We start from the raw sequence: 15,602 nt of genomic DNA, 5'->3' as shown, positions 1-15,602 counted from the left end.
ACAGGCACAATATTTTAACTAACAAGCAATTGAAGAAATGTATGTATATGGCAGATTAATTCAATTGAATGCCCAGGTGAGACTACCCCTTTAAGGTAAAAGAATCCAGCATTCAGGAAGTAAAACACAAAGTTGTATTCAGAAATTACTGAATAACTTTTAAAAAAAAACCTACAGGAGCAGAAAATCTTTTCATCTGAAACCATGACGGTCCCTTAGGCTATTTTCATATATTGGGGGACATTTACTATATGGTTTCCACTTCTTTTGTCGGACTGCCACCGCCTTTTTTCCTTACTGACCCATTTATTAGAGAGAGAGACATCTTAGACTAGCTGCAGACAAACGTATCAAATCTCAGCTATGAAACACTGCCATTTTCTTACATTTTTAAGGGCTACATTGGCTTAGAAATGTTTTTTCATGGATCCTCATAAGCGATAGTCTATGAATGATCTGTGTATTGTGGTTCTGACTGGGATATGTTCTACTTTATAATGGATCAGTTGCACCCTCCATTGAAGGAAATCTCCCATTAAAAGTATTCTACAGGCACATGAAAAAAAAAAAATATGGAGCATGCTCTATCTCTTTCCGGGCGCCATGCCTCACTATGGAGAGGGGAGGGGGGTCTTGTCACTTGGCCATGTCCTCCAATTGTAGGAGGCCTCATTGCTATTGGAGTGTTATATTTAGGTTTGCCTATAGAACTACTGTTTTTGGACAATATTTTGGGTTTGTTTATGAACATTACTATAAATGCATGAAGTTCACAGGTTGTTCTCATGTTGTTATCTGCCTTCTGGTTTCCTCAGAGACCAAAAAAACATGCTGCTAGGTCAATTAGTATTTCATGAAAGTGACACTAGTATGTCTGAACCACAATGTGAAATAAAAATAAATTCTATTGAGGCAAAGGCTGGTGATAATGAGAGGAGAAGAGAAGCGGACATTGTCAGCCAGCACCGTGTGAAGGATCAAAAGCTGGCTTTGAACTTAACGTCCATATATACCGCTTGGGAATAACATGTTATTCTCCTTTTAGTACTTTGTTTATTTGTAACATTGCTAAAACAATGGATAGAACAGCATAATATGCAGATATGAAGTAAGAATGTGCTTGGTTTATCAAAACGTAGGTAAATACGGAGAAAAAGGATCAAATAAATAGTTAAAAAGCAATCTTCTGACTGAGTGCTGTATGCAGCCTGAAAATGGAGCCAGCCGTGTGATTGTAATTAGAGATACACAATACTGAGCCTGCCGAGGAGAATGGACGAGTGATACAAACACAGAATATTAAGCTTGTAAGTAATGCTAGTGCCTGCTTCTGGCCAACAGAGGACTGCTGCAGAAGCCTCTCTTATAGATGAATGTACACCAGATTATTAGAAAATCTGAACATATGTTGTAGCTTAGAACTACAGCCTTGCAGCGCTGGGATCCTGGGTTCAAGTCCCACCCAGGTCAACATCTGCAAAGAGTTTGTATGCTCCCTCTGTGTTTGTGTGGGTTTCCTCTGGGTCCTCCGGTTTTCTACCACACTCCAAAACATACTGGTAGGTTGATTAGATTGTGAGCCCCATTGGGGACAGGTTCTGATTTGGCAAACTCTGTGCAGCGCTGCGTAATCTGTGTGGGCTATATAAATAAAGTAATTATTATTATTATTATTATTAGGACTGCATTGACCTGAGACTGATGTTGCGCTGGTCTGTGTTAGTGCGGGTGTCCTAATAGCACAATATACATAGAGGTAATCTTAAAGCAGAGTGAAGCCAGTTTGGTTGTCATGTGACTTTTCCATCAAATTTTAGATCTTAACCAAAAAATATTTTTGTGCATGTTTCGATTAGGGTTGCACAATGCATTGAAACATCTGTACTTTTTCGTTTCTTATCCAGTTCTTCAGACTCCTAGTACCTGTCTATAAAAGAGAGATGGGGCTGGGAATCCTTTGAATGGATGTCCCGGCCATCCCGGCTTCCCCTGACACAAGGTCTCTAAATTATTTCATATAATTCGATTCAATTTTCTTTGACCAAACGGGGATTTTAATGCACAACCTCTACTCTCTACCTGCCATAGAGATACAGAGCCTCTATCCACTAGACCAGTGGTGGCAAACCTATGGCACGGGTGCCAGAGGTGGCACTCGGAGCCATCTCTGTGGGCACCCAGGTTATCACCCCAGGACAGAGTTCACCAGAAAAGAACAAATCCATCAAATCTTTCTGCAGTCCCAGGCAACTTAAGAGATGCTGTCATTTCACTTCATTTGGCTGTTTGGAACTGCGGGAACAGTGAGAAGGTGTGGACAGGGCTGCATTGCTAAATCACTTTCTCGTGGGCTCAGTTTTTACGGCTTTCACCGTGCACGCCAAATAATCTCTGCTTTATTCTTTGGTATGTTCATGGTGATACCAAATTTATATAGGTTTTATTGCGTTTTCAAACATTTTCCAAAGTTAAATGAATGTGTACGAAAAATAAAATTTTGACGCTAATAACTTTTTCATACTTTGGTGTACAGAGTTGTGTGAGGTGTCATTTTTTGCGAAATGAGTCGACGTTTTAATTGCTTTGATTTTGAGGACTGTGCAACATTTTGATCACTCTTTATCGCTTTTTTTATATGATGTAAAATGGTGTTAAAGTCGCGTTTTGGAATATACTGTTATATGGTTCACCACCAGCAATAACCATTTTTATATTTTGATAGATCGGGAATTTTGGTACACAGTGATACCTAATGTGTTTGTGGTTTTTACTGTTTATTTAGTTTAGTTTAGTTTATCAGTTTTAGAGAAAGGGGGTTGATTTGAATTTTTTTTTTACTATTTCTCACACCCGCTAGGGCTTTAACCCAAGATGGTCTGATCGTTCTTACCATATTCTGCAATACTACTATATTGCAGTGTATGGCATTTTTACATATGATTTTTTACCCTGGAGCCACTGAAACCATGCAGTCTCAGGTCTTTGTCATGGCCGCCCTCCGACGACTTCCGTGGGAGCAGCAATCTCAACCGACCTTGTGTGTTAGTGATGGGTCTTTGCTGCAATATGCAGCAAAGCCCATCTCTGTATGAAGAGGGCTCAGCCCGTGAGCCCTCTTCATACACCCTTCATAGCTCTCTGTCGTGCAACATCAAACAGGAGAATAATATGTCTTCCCGACCTTAAAGTCAGAAGATAAACGGTCTGATCCCGGAATTGTGTACACCAGGACTGATATAGACAGGTTGAAATTATATCTGTGAAATGCTGTAATTTTTGTTAACAACAGTAATTTAGAGTGTGTTATTTTGTTATACTGAGTCCTGAGTAGTTAAGAATATTTTATTTGTGGGAGTACTCAGTTAAGGAAACATAGAATATTTACTTTCGTTTTCTTATGTTTTCGTAACTTTAGTGTAAAAACCGCCTTTTGTGCATTATTAGGGCTTGTTTTTCTGCAGGGAAAGATAGTTTTAATTGGTATTATTATAGGGTACATTTTTTTTGGGGGGGGGGCAGAAAGTTCTAAAATGGCACTTCAGCATTAGTATTTGTCACTGTCTTGATATAGTAACATAATATCCGTTATCCTGCGCCACTGTACGTTGGTGTGTCTGTTTGTTTACATTGGCAGGCACACTCCGCTCTGATGACTTCCAGCCTCCTGGAACACCCACCCATCACTTATCCAGCACCTGATACACATGGAAACTAATGCTGTATCAGGTGTAGGGACAGGGGGCAGGTTTGCGTGCCATGTGAAGTTATGGGAACGGAGCATGCCTGCCTCTGTAAACAAACACTTAGACAACCCCTTTTAATTGTACAACTAGGGGACGTAAAAGAGCAATATGTAGATCGCTGTTCTAGTACACCACAGTACTTAAGCTGGACCCAATGAGCTGATTTTACATTTATTATTAATTATTAACACTCACATTTTTAAGCGTTTTTCCTTTTAAACGTTAATCCTACAAATATAGTTTTTTTTTTTTAATGAAGATTACATTTCTTTTCATATGAATCTTTTCTATTTTACTGGTAATTCACAAACGTCCCATTTTTTAACAATATTCCTTTAAATCACTATTATTTGTATAGCGTTTTTTCCATTAGTGATTGCTTTCATTATTAAATTTTATTTGTACACATATTATACTGTGCACTGAATTTGTAGGATAGTAGATGTGTGGTGTGCAGTATTTATTTTAACACTTTTGTGGATGATGACAAATATTGCATGCTTAAAGGATATTTACCTTGCATATCCGTCTTTTAATTTATTCAATCCTGCATTAGCATAGTCCCAACTAGTCCCATCTGAGGAGCTAGGAGCTCACGCCCCGTACTCTCCATACCCTTGCTCTCTGACGTCACCGGCTATCTCCTAGCGCAGTGGTGGCGAACCTATGGCACGGGTGCCGGAGGTGGCACTCAGAGCCATCTCTGTGGGCACCCATGCCTGTCACCCCAGCACAGAGTTTTCTAGAAACTTCCTGCAGGAAGATGAAGTAGGTGTGGATAGGGCTAAATTATCATTGGAGCTTCTGCCCATGATTCTTCTTTCTCAAAAGGACCCTGGAAGAAAGCTACATTGATTATCTGAAAATCCCGTCCTTCATTTAACTGTATTGGGGTCCTCAATATGTCAATATGATTGAAAGCTGTGGAAAAGCAGTGAGAAATAAGTTACTGATTAAATTACCTTGTTGGCACTTTGTGATAAATAAGTGGGTTTTTGGCTGTAGTTTGGGCACTCGGCCTCTAAAAGGTTCGCCATCACTGTCCTAGCGCCTTGGGCTGGACCAGGTCAATAAGTAAAAAGACGGCAATGCCGAGAGGCTCTCAGGCTACATCAGCCTGAGCGCCCCAGCTAATTTACATATTTTTAAAACTCTCTTTCCACTTAATGGTGCCGCTCCTGCATTTACTATGAATGGAAGTGGCATAACCCAGTGAGCCTGTCAAACTGATGGTAGATGTCCATTAAGTTTCAGAATTTTTGAGTCCTAGAGATAATTATTGGTTATCTAAATTTTTGCAGATCTTGTTATTTAGATTGTACTAGCAAACATAGGTTTATTCACAAAAAATATGTTGGGCTCTATTGATGTTACATTTGGCTGTAGATGAGGTATAATTATAAAGACAAAAACCCCACAAAACGAAATAAAAGCCCCATGCTAATATCCTGAATTGCCCAGAAGCCTTTCCATCTAATGAAATGCACAGTATCCTTTCCAACCAATGAAATGCCCAGCAGCCTCCTTCACTAATGACATGCCCAGCAGCCTCCCACACTTATGAAATGCTCAGCAGCCTTCCCCACTGATGAAATGCCCAGCAGCCTCCCCTCACTAATTAAATGCTCAGCAGCCTCCTTCACTAATTAAATGTTAAACAGCCTTCCCCACCCATAAAATTTCCAGCAGCCTTTCTCACTAATGAAATGCTCAGCAGTCTCCCCCTCTAATGAAATGCACAGCAGCGCCCCCAAGTAATATAATGCACAGCAACCCCCCTCACCAATCAAATGCTCAGCAGGCTCCCTCACCGATCAAATGCCCAGCAGCCTTCCCCACTAATGAAATGCTTACCAGCCTCCCCCACTAATGAAATGCTTACTAGCCTCCCCCACTAATGAAATGCCCAGCAGCATCCCCCACTAATGAAATGCCCAGAAGCCTTCCTCACCAATGAAATGCCCATCAGCCTTCCCCACTGATGAAATGCCCATCAGCCTTCCCCACTGATGAAATGCCCATCAGCCTTCCCCACTGATGAAATGCCCATCAGCCTTCCCCACTGATGAAATGCCCAGCAGCCTCCCTCACTAACAAAATGCCCAGCAGCCTCCCTCACTAACGAAATGCCCAGCAGCCTCCCCCACTAATGTAATGTCCAGCAGCCTCCCCCACTAATGTAATGTCCAGCAGCCTCCCCTACTAACGAAATGTCCAGCAGTCTTTCCTACTAATGAAATGTCCAGCAGACTTTCCCACTAATGAAATGCTCAGCAGCCTCCCCTCAGCAATGAGATTCTGCCCAGCAGGGTCCCCCACTAATGAAATGCCCAGCAGCCTTCCCCACTAATGAAATGCCCAGCAGCCTTCCCCACTAATGAAATGCCCAGCAGCCTTCCCCACTAATGAAATGCCCACCAGCCTCCCTCACTAATGAAAGGCTCAGCAGCCTCCCCCAATAATGAAATGTCCTGCAGCCTTCCCTACTAATGAAATGCCCAGCAACATCACTCACTAATGAAAGGCTCATCAGACTACCTCACTAATGGAATGCCCAGCAGCCTCCCCCACTAATGAAATGTCCTACAGCTTTTCCCACCTGTATAATGTCCACCAGACTTCCTCCCCAATGAAATGTCCAGCAGCCTTCCCCGCTAATGAAATGTCCTGCAGCCTGTTCCACTAATGAAATGTCCAGCAGCCTTTCCCACTATTGAAATACTCAGCAGCCTCCCTCACTAATGAAATGTTTAGCAGCCTTCCCCACTCAAGGTCTTATAACCTTGATAAATATGGTGCAAGGCATTTTAGACACATTTTTGGAGTGAATGATACCTGAATTTTGGTGCAAGTGGATTCATAAATGAAAGGAGACTGATCGCACGGCGCCATAAACGTGAATGAGGACCGATATGCGGCGGCAAATGGTGCATCTGTATCTGTCCCCATTATATTCATATGAATGAGTCCTAAGTTAAAATCTGTCGACAGCGATCTATGGGACCCCCTATTAATCGAGAGAGCAGATGTGTCCTGCCTCCCTTCAGTGAGCAGAGCATCAAATTGTTCATATGTCTTGCCTCTCTATGTTACTGGTGGGGCAAAATTGTTTGTTAGATTCTGAAATCCGTCATAATAAGGCTACATGCACACAACCATATATGGGGCTGTTGGGGCTGCTGTGAGGCACGATACGCTACACCGCAAATTATAGAGCAGGTCCTATTCCAGCCCGTGTTGTGGAGCGGCTGCCCCTTGAGTAGCAGAGCTCACCCCATCTCCATTTGGCTGTAACGGGCTGTAGCCTCCGTGTATTGGTTACTGTTCTTTTTATTTTACAAATTTAAAACTGACTTGAGATTTAAGAAACATGAGTGGACCCAAACTTTTCAGGGTTCGAAGAACCTGAACCCTGAAATGTCAATGTTTTTGAAAACACAGTTGTGGTTTATGTAAAGCCTGCCTTGCACCATCGGTAAGGTATCGGTATTGCTTTCACCGTTAATGTCTATATACCCATCATAATCATTAGAAAACCACAAAAATATTTTACGTTTTATAATGTTATGCATATAATAGTCATAGTTGCATGACGGTGCAGGACTTCACCAAGATATTAGATGTTGTACTTGACATTCTCAATGGAGGGCTGATGGTTACTTGTTTATGACCTTGCCATCAGCCGCCAGGACAAAAGCACTTCTTCCATCTGCCACCTAGAGTCTTAACTGACAAGGCAGGCGCTGGCTATGACGAGCACGAGCTGATTGGCTGTTAGTGGCATCCAGGCTTTGAATGACAATGGATGAGGGAACGAGGAAACATTGGGATTAATCCTGCAGTAGAAGAGGCTGTTGCTAAACTCTTCCAGCAATGTAACTGCTGAACGGATACAATGAATACAGTTTGCAGCTCAGACGCCTGCAACCAGACGCAGATATCTTCCTTGTGGCGATGAAAGGCAAAAGAGGTGAAGAAGAGAATGGAATATTCAGGACAGCAAGGGTGAGTAATGAACTAAGCAAGCGGCTAGTGTAATTAGCTTCTGTGTTCCCGGCTTCATACAATGGATTGAAAGGGAATAATGCAATGGTGACTAAGAAACCTTGTGCTGCAGCCAATTAGAAAGGAATCTTACAGGATTAGTGCCTCTGTATGTCGGTACACATGGCTATGCGTGCAATTTGCGACTAACCCTTTCTGATCTGTGCGGCCCAGATTAATGTTGTGATCTGATAAAAAAAACAAGTGAGCTGTTTATTCTACAGACAATTGCTTCATATTATTTCCGATCATCCACTGTGATCATATTATTGTGAATGCATGTATGTACATATACAGGAGCAGTGTGCCCGGGGAAGCACGAAATGAAAAACTTGCAGGCAAACATGGGGAGATGTGTATGTGATGCAGAATGTGCTGTAATATTGTAATATTGGTGATTGGATTATATATATATATATATATATATGTATGTATGTTTATTTGTTAGAGGTGACTGCTAATACTGCATAATTGTTGTAAAGGCAAACCTAAAGGAAAATTATATATATATATACAGTGTTGTGATACATTTGGTAAAATTCTGAACAAGAATATCATCTGTGAGACTTTACATTTATGATTTACTTTTGATAATAAAGGTGCTATACATGGCTGCTATTGCATAAATGGGCAAATAAACAATTTTGCTGTGTCACCACACTTCCATAAATGCAGACCCTTAGAAGGTTCAGGGTTCTGTGCTTTACTCCCTTGTTGCTCCATGTGTGTAGTCACATCGAATGAAAGGATTGTCAGGGCATGCCCGATACAATTGTATCCCTATATAATAATTCCTAAGTGCCAAGGCTATTTTTTCTTTCCTTTTTATCATTGCATTGCAAGCGACATAATTTCTTCATACCTGATGACAGCTTGTCTTTTTTGTGGGGCTAGTTGGATTTTTCCAAAATTTTTAGCACAATTTTGGGTACATACGATATATTGAATACCATTTATTGACAATTTATGGAGAGATATGGGGGGGGGATGTTAACTGTTATAACACCACTTGTGTATGCTTTAGAAATTTTGCACAGTTCACCACACTTTTGGGTCTGTATCGTTCTGGCAATAGCAAATGTACATATAGTTTTATAATAAAATGAAATTGGTTTTGTGCCCCCCCCTGTTATGAGTGCTGAGTGAGGGCATGATATGTTATGGGCTGACCATTTTAATTGGTGTTATTACAGGGTACTTAACACAATTGGTTCCAATGGATACTTGTACTGCTTTGTGTTCTCCACGACACAAAACTGGGCACCCAAATGAGCGTTCCAGTGCTCATTCATGCCGTGTACCACATTTATGTAGAAAGTCCAACAAAACTGATGCGCTCAGTTTGAAGGGACTTGTCACCAGGGACCTCATTTTTACTAAAGACAGGTTACAGAAGCCCATTACTGCTGCATTGCAAATATGTTTTAGTGCCTTCTCTCAGAATTTTCATTACAATATAATTGTGTGTTACAACTTACCTTGCATCCTGACAGAATCCTCTTTGTAGTCCCAGGGGTTCCACTCTGGTTTGGATGCATTTAAAAAAACAACATGTGACTTGTCTGTGCTGCAGACTCCTCAGCTCTCAGCCCCCACCTTTGTGCTCCTGTACAGCTCTTTACTCCCCCACTGATGCAGCTTACCAGGCTTTGAGATCTGTGAAGAAGCAGGAGGGAGGAGCTGTACAGGAGCACAAAGGTGGGGGCCAAGAGCTGAGCAGTTTGCAGCACAGACAAGTGACATGTTGTTTTTTTTAAATGCATCCAAACCAGAGCCAACCCCTGGGACTACAGAGAGGATTCTGTCAGGATGCAAGGTAAGTTATAACACACAATTATTATGTAATGCAAATGCTGAGAGAAGGCAGAAAGGAATATGTGCAATGCAGGTGTAATAAGCTTCTGTAACCTGTGTAGATAAAATGAGGTCCCTGGTGACAGGTTCCCTATAATCAAGAGCCGCGTGTGCAGATAATGCCAGATTATTACATTGTGTCCTACACAATTAAATAGCCCACCGGCCTTTGCACTTAGTACAGTTCGCCCCACTTTTGATGAACATGGCTCATTATTTTTATTGCGAAAGAAAGCAATTGTTTCTGCACAAAGCGTATGGCAAATTAAGTTTACCTGTAGATTCTTAAGAGCGTGAAACCTATGTGTGTGTACGAGTATGTTTGTTTATATCATATGTAAAGATTTTTTTTTTGCACAAAATCTAATTACAAAGATAATAAAAAGGCTAAATTTGAAATGACTTAATGTATGTGTATCTTTTCAATTAGCTTAATAATATTTCTAATAAGTTCTTAGCACTTCCTTTTTATGAAAAGAGTTTTTATCACCGTCTTATTATAGAAACAATTATAACTTATTAGCAGCTGATGGCAAGAAAATTGGCTTTGCTTCTTGGCACAGAATCTGGCTCCACTTCTTGGATGCTATTTAAAGCCATATTTTTTTTCTTTGAAATTACAAGATAAAATTCCTATATTGAATTCTGTTTCTTTAATGGGAATTGTGTAATTCAAATGTTTGGAATGTGACATTCTATTGACCAGTTTATGATATTTCATTTTGCATTTGTGAAATATAACAACTTAAGGGGAACTGCCCCTGCTCTTTCGTACAAGGGAAAAAAATGTCTTTAGTAACAAAACCCCTGTAAAAGGATATTCCAAGACTGGGCGTTTATCACTAGATCCTAGATTGTGAGTTTGACCACAGCTCCATTTAAACTCTTTCCGTCCTCGGTTTTGCAGCTGGGAAAAGGAAGGGAGCCTAATAGAAGTCCTAGCAGTCTAAATGGCACTAACCTAGTATGCATCTTCTTTTCAGTAAGTAGGCGATAAATGCTTCTGCTTGGTATAGCTCTTTAATGCTAATTTAACAATGATCGTTATAAAATAGAATAGGGAGAAATAAATGTAATCTTTTTAAAAAAATATATACCGTATATCCTCCTGTATAAGCCAAGGTTTTCAGCACAAAAAATGTGCTGAAAAACGTCCCCTCGGCTTATACACGAGTCAATATAAAAATAAAAAATACTTTAAAAATAATAAACTTATATACTCACTCTCCGGTGGCCCCGATGTGCCGCACTGCTCCCCGATGTCCGCGCGGCTCCTCTTCTTGCTTCCGCCACGTCTTCTTTCTTCTGCTGGGCGCCGCCATTGTTTTTCTCTCGGGCGGCGCCTAGCATGACGTCAGTAGCGGCGCGTCATACTAGGCGCCTGCCGGGGAAGATCAATGGTGGCGCCCTGCAGAAGAAAGAAGACGGCGTGGAAGCCTGAAGACGATCTGCGCGGACATCGGGGAGCAGCGCTGCACATCGGGGCCACCGGAGGGTGAGTATATGTTTTTTTTTTTTTTTTTTAATGCTGGGCAGTGCTGTATACTACTGGGGGCAAGCTGTAAACTACATAGGGCAGGCTGTATACTACTGGGGGCTGTGCTGTATACTACTGGGGGCAAGCTGTAAACTACATAGGGCAGGCTGTATACTACTGGGGGCAAGCTGTATACTACATGGGGCAGGCTGTATTCTACTGGGGGCAAGCTGTATACTACTGGGGGCAGGCTGTATACTACTGGGGGCAGGCTGTATACTACCGGGGGCAGGCTGTATACTACCGGGGGCAGGCTGTATACTACCGGGGGCAGGCTGTATACTACTGGGGGCAGGCTGTATACTACTGGGGGCAGGCTGTATACTACTGGGGGCTGTGCTGTATACTACTGGGGGCAAGCTGTAAACTACATAGGGCAGGCTGTATACTACTGGGGGCAAGCTGTATACTACATGGGGCAGGCTGTATTCTACTGGGGGCAAGCTGTATACTACTGGGGGCAGGCTGTATACTACCGGGGGCAGGCTGTATACTACCGGGGGCAGGCTGTATACTACCGGGGGCAGGCTGTATACTACCGGGGGCAGGCTGTATACTACCGGGGGCAGGCTGTATACTACTGGGGGCAGGCTGTATACTACTGGGGGCAGGCTGTATACTACTGGGGGCAGGCTGTATACTACTGGGGGCAGGCTGTATACTACTGGGGGCAGGCTGTATACTACTGGGGGCAGGCTGTATACTACTGGGGGCAGGCTGTATACTACTGGGGCAGGCTGTATACTACTGCGGGCAGGCTGGGCCGGCTGTATACTATAGGGGGCTGGTTGGCTATATACTGGGGGGGTCTGTGACCAATGCATTTCCCACCCTCGGCTTATACTCGAGTCAATAGGTTTTCCCAGTTTTTGGTGGTAAAATTAGGGGTCTCGGCTTATACTCGAGTATATACGGTACATATTTATAATCGCCCTGAATGTTTTAACACATATGTTGAAACAATGCAGTATGGATCACAATTCTTGTTTATACATAGTAATTAAAGGGAAGCTGTCACCACATTTTTCACAAATACAGCTAGTGACAGGCTCCCATAGCGTCCTATTAACTAAATGCCACCCCTCTTTTAGAAAATAATTGTTTCCCTCACACCCCCATAAAATCAACTTTGTTATCTTACCTGGCATACAACGAGTTTCCACCAGCGAGACCAAGGGGCATGTCCTCCCATCCTCACTCACTTCTCTCCTTCTCCCCATGCAGCACTTAATTTCATGTGACCAGGGTGATATCATCTAAGTTACTTTACCCACTAACAGGACAGGACACGCCCCCCTCTGACTCGCTGGAATCTACCTGTATCAACAAAATGGATTTTAAGGGGATGTGAGGAAAGCTCTATGAGATCCTTTTGCTTAGCTGTATTTGTGAAAAATGTAATGACAGTTTCCTGTAATGACAGGGGTTGGCCACTTTTCAATAAATCTCTTCTATTAGACATGTTTTTGCATGTATATGTACCTGTGTCTTTGCCTAAATTGAGAACTTCAGCCTTTGCCTGTTCTCACCATGCTGCACTCTGCATATATACACAACTTAATTTCTCTCACTTGTCCAGCCTGTCCGCATGGCATCTCCCACTGTCTCTCTCTTCAACTGTCCGTCTTACTGAAAGACAAAGGAAAAGGGTAGGGGGCAGGATGAGTCATAACCCAGCTGCAGCCCCTCCTAATTATCAGTTCTCACACATGTAAACAAAGAATCACAGAGAGTCTGCAGAGAGCACAATGTAAGTGCCAGGAATGCTGAATCACATAATTAACATTTAGGAATTATTAGTAAGACAGTAAAGGCACTTGGGCAGTATGGGCAACTTATGTAAAAGAGTCACCAACCCCTTGAAGTCTTTGTTGCTTCTCCATTTCTTGTGCACCTTCTAAATGAGCTTCACTCGGAAAACTGCAGAATTCTGTCTTGCTTGCAAGAAAGCTGAAAGCTCGCTGAGGTGTCAGATTTGATCACAGCTCAATGCAATATTGGGGGAACAACACAGCACAGCAGCTCAGATTACCGGTAAAGGCAACAGAGAGGAGAAGACTACAAGTCCTGCAATGATCAGGACACATTGGACTACAATTTTTTTTTTTTTAAAGCATTAAGTTGAAACTGGAGGCATGCCTTAAGGATGTTGAAAGGGAATTTTTTTTTATTTTTTGAGAATATACATGTAATCTGTTTCACAGTCAGATCTAAGGTAAAGTATATTCTCAGCTCCACACAGAATTTTGTTGAAGTGCTAGGCAATATGTCACCTCTGTGAAGTTCTCCTCTTTCTCTTGAAATTCATACCACTGTCTATTTTCACCTTTAGTCATTGGAACGTGCTTCTGACTTTTGCTGGGGAAAAAAAAGACGTCTGCCTCCCTTGCTCATACACTGGGAATGTTGATGAGCCGAATTCTCTAGAATTCCTCTGAACGCCCTGATGTTAGAATGCAACATGTATCCAGGCATCGGTTTAGAGAGAACCACACTAAATGATGATACTTACTGTAGAATGAAATAAGATCATGATGACTGAGAACATGGTACAGAGTGTTCCTGTGATAAAAAAAAAGACATACTTTTCCTACTGATTATAGGATGTGAAGAGAGATATGTATCTCAAAGAACAGGGTGAGATGGAATAAAGTCTATCTAAATATAACTTCTGCAGTCAAGATGTGTTGCTAAGATCTGTACCCATTGTATGTTACTTTAGTCTTTCCAGACTCCGTGTTCTAGATTGGAAACATAAAAAATGTTAGACAAATAATGTTCAGTTTTATGTAGAGATGTGTCGGGGTGCTTTATGTATACTAATATAATATTATAGTGAATGAATTAGACAAATATATTTGCTTCTGTGTTTTACTGTTGTATAGTCATAACTCAGTAAATCTGGGGCAGGCAAATGTTCCTGGTCTGCAAACTATATTTTGTGTAGTCTTAACCAAGTACTGTAATTAAAAAATTGTCATGCAAATTAATAATAAATAATAATAATTCCTATATTTATATAGCGCACACAGATTACGCAGCTCTGCACAGAGTTTGCCAAATGAACCCACCGAAAATAAAGACTTCATTGAAAACTATGATTAAAAAGCATTCTCCTTATCCCTAAATGGTTTCATTCTGTGGCTGCAATGTTACAGAAATCAGTTTGGAAACTTAAATGAAATTCACCTGATGTGAGTCCATCAGTGAGTCCTGCATATTCAAATTTACTTGCATATTTCTGCCTCTTTGTTCCTGATTGACAGGCTAAAATATCCTGCTCTATTGAGAGCTCTTACATCATTGGGCACTTAGTCATGTGACCCGGATGACAGCATCTAAGGTCCTGTAACCAGGGCCGGATTAAGGTTGGTGGGGGCCCCTGGGCGCAAAATCTGGTGGAGGCCCCCACTGAGTGTACCTTACATACACGTCCTCCTGCTTCCTTTCCACTATCCCAGCAGTAACACAGATACATACAGCCGCCTCATCCCCAGTAACACAGCTACATACAGCCGCCTCATCCCTAGTAACACAGCTACATACAGTCGCCTTACCCCCAGTAACACTGCTACATACATCCGCCTCATCCCCAGTAACACAGCTACATATAGCCGCCTCATCCCCAGTAACACAGCTACATACAGCCGCCTCATCCCCAGTAACACAGCTACATACAGCCGCCTCATCCCCAGTAACACAGCTACATACAGCCGCCTCATCCCCAGTAACACAGCTACATACAGCCGCCTCATCCCCAGTAACACAGCTGCATACAGTCGCCTTACCCCCAGTAACAGCTACATACAGCCGCCTCATCCCCAGTAACACAGCTACATACAGCCGCCTCATCCCCAGTAACACAGCTACATACAGCCACCTCGCCCCAGTAACACAGCTACATACAGCCACCTCGCCCCCAGTAACACAGCTGCATACAGCCGCCTCATCCTCAGTAACACAGCTACATACAGCCGCCTCAGCCCCAGTAACACAGCTACATACAGCCGCCTCATCCCCAGTAACACAGCTACATACAGCCGCCTCATCCCCAGTAACACAGCTACATACAGCCGCCTCATCCCCAGTAACACAGCTACATACAGCCGCCTCATCCCCAGTAACACAGCTACATACAGCCGCCTGGCCCCCAGTAACACAGCTACTTACAGCCGCCTCGCCCCCAGTAACACAGCTACATACAGCCGCCTCGCCCCCAGTAATACAGCTACATACAGCCGCCTCGCCCCCAGTAACACAGCTACATACAGCCGTCTCGCCCCCAGTAACACAGCTACATACAGCCGCCTTACCCCCAGTAACACAGCTACATACAGCCGCCTCACCCCCAGTAATACAGCTACATACAGCCGCCTCATCCCCAGTAACACAGCTACATACAGCCGCCTCACCCCCAGTAATAC

The 15,602-nt window shown here is 42.6% G+C and overlaps 1 protein-coding gene across 3 annotated transcripts in view; it reads left to right on the top strand.

The window, feature by feature from the left end:
- Positions 1-15,602, top strand: part of PSD (pleckstrin and Sec7 domain containing) — a 252,804-nt gene that overhangs the window by 36,057 nt on the left and 201,145 nt on the right. The window contains exon 1 of one of the 3 annotated variants that reach the window (XM_072130907.1): positions 7,494-7,748. The exons of the other annotated variants lie outside the window; for them this stretch is intronic. The gene's annotated coding sequence lies outside the window, so the exon portion shown is untranslated. Of the gene's footprint in view, positions 1-7,493; positions 7,749-15,602 lie in introns of those variants that run through there. 3 annotated transcript variants of the gene reach the window in all.

This window comes from Engystomops pustulosus, chromosome 11, assembly GCF_040894005.1.
Source record: "Engystomops pustulosus chromosome 11, aEngPut4.maternal, whole genome shotgun sequence".
Classification (NCBI taxonomy): domain Eukaryota; kingdom Metazoa; phylum Chordata; class Amphibia; order Anura; family Leptodactylidae; genus Engystomops; species Engystomops pustulosus.
The sequence above is the reverse complement of the archived record's forward strand: the minus strand, read 5'-3'. Positions and strand labels throughout refer to the sequence as shown.